The sequence below is a fragment of the Coturnix japonica genome, unplaced genomic scaffold (genome assembly GCF_001577835.2).
Source record: "Coturnix japonica isolate 7356 unplaced genomic scaffold, Coturnix japonica 2.1 chrUnrandom1133, whole genome shotgun sequence".
Taxonomy (NCBI): Eukaryota; Metazoa; Chordata; class Aves; order Galliformes; family Phasianidae; genus Coturnix; species Coturnix japonica.
Genome location: NW_015440454.1, coordinates 287 through 1,389, shown reverse-complemented (window position 1 = coordinate 1,389; position 1,103 = coordinate 287). Strand labels below are relative to the sequence as shown.

At 57.6% G+C, this 1,103-nt stretch overlaps 1 long non-coding RNA gene across 1 annotated transcript; it reads right to left on the bottom strand.

Annotated features, from left to right (window-relative positions):
- Positions 1-372: 372 nt before the first annotated feature.
- Positions 373-895, bottom strand: LOC116652736. The gene is made up of 3 exons (XR_004305876.1): positions 842-895; positions 597-767; positions 373-522 (listed from the first exon to the last, which is right to left on the bottom strand). It is a non-coding gene; the product is annotated as an uncharacterized LOC116652736 (long non-coding RNA).
- Positions 896-1,103: the final 208 nt, after the last annotated feature.

Here is a 1,103-nt window from a genome sequence, read left to right as displayed (position 1 = left end):
TCCCCATTCCCCCCTATAACCCCTATACGCCCCCATAGGCCCCTATAACCCCCTATTACCCCCCCTATTACCCCCTCATTCCCCCATTCCTGCACGGTCTCAGCGGTATCGGCGAAGTTGGGCAGCCTTTTCCCCGGTCTGGGCAGCCCGGCCTGTGGATCGTCCCCGAAATTATCCCGTTCCAACGCCTCCAATTGGCGGCACAACCGCCTCTGTCGGGCAGCTCCGTCCAGAACCCGCCGCTGTGACGGCTCCGGGACTCGGACTAATGGGTTTTATGGGGTTAATAACCCAAAAATGGCCCAAAAATGGACGAATTAGCCCCAAAATGGAGCCCAGAACGCGGCCTACCTGAGGCCTTCTTCTCCCCCATCATCGTTCTCGCGGCCGCTTCCGGGTTGCTATGGCAGCACTTCCGGTTTCATAGCACTTCCGGTCTGAAGGCACTTCCGGTCTGATGGAACTTCCGGTCTGATTGCACTTCCGGGATAGTAGTACTTCCGGTCGGCTCCGGGACTCGGACTAATGGTTTTTAAGGGGTTAATGACCCAAAAATGGCCGAATTAGCCCCAAAATGGAGCCCGAACGCCGCCTACCTGAGGCCTTCTTCTCTCCCATCATGGTCCGAGCGGCCACTTCCGGGTTGCTACGACAACACATCCGGTTTCATAGCACTTCCGGTCTGAAGGCACTTCCGGTGTGATGGCACTTCCGGTCTGATGGCACTTCCGGGATAGTAGTACTTCCGGTCGGCTCCGGGACGCGGCCTAATGGTTGGTAGGGGGATTATAACCCGAAAATGGCCGAATTAGCCCCAAAATGGAGCCCGAACGCCGCCTACCTGAGGCCTTCTTCTCTCCCATCATGGTCCGAGCGGCCACTTCGGTGTTGCTATGACAGCACTTCCGGTCTGAAGTCACTTCCGGTCTGAAGGCACTTCCGGTGTGAGGGCACTTCCGATCTCACCGCACTTCCGGTCTGACGGCACTTCCGGTCTGATGGCGCTTTGACGTCATCCGGAAGTGTCTCGCCGTATAGAGACCGTCACAGATCCAGTTACGAGCCACTTCCGCCCTCAATGAAGCCACTTCCGCCCTGAGTAA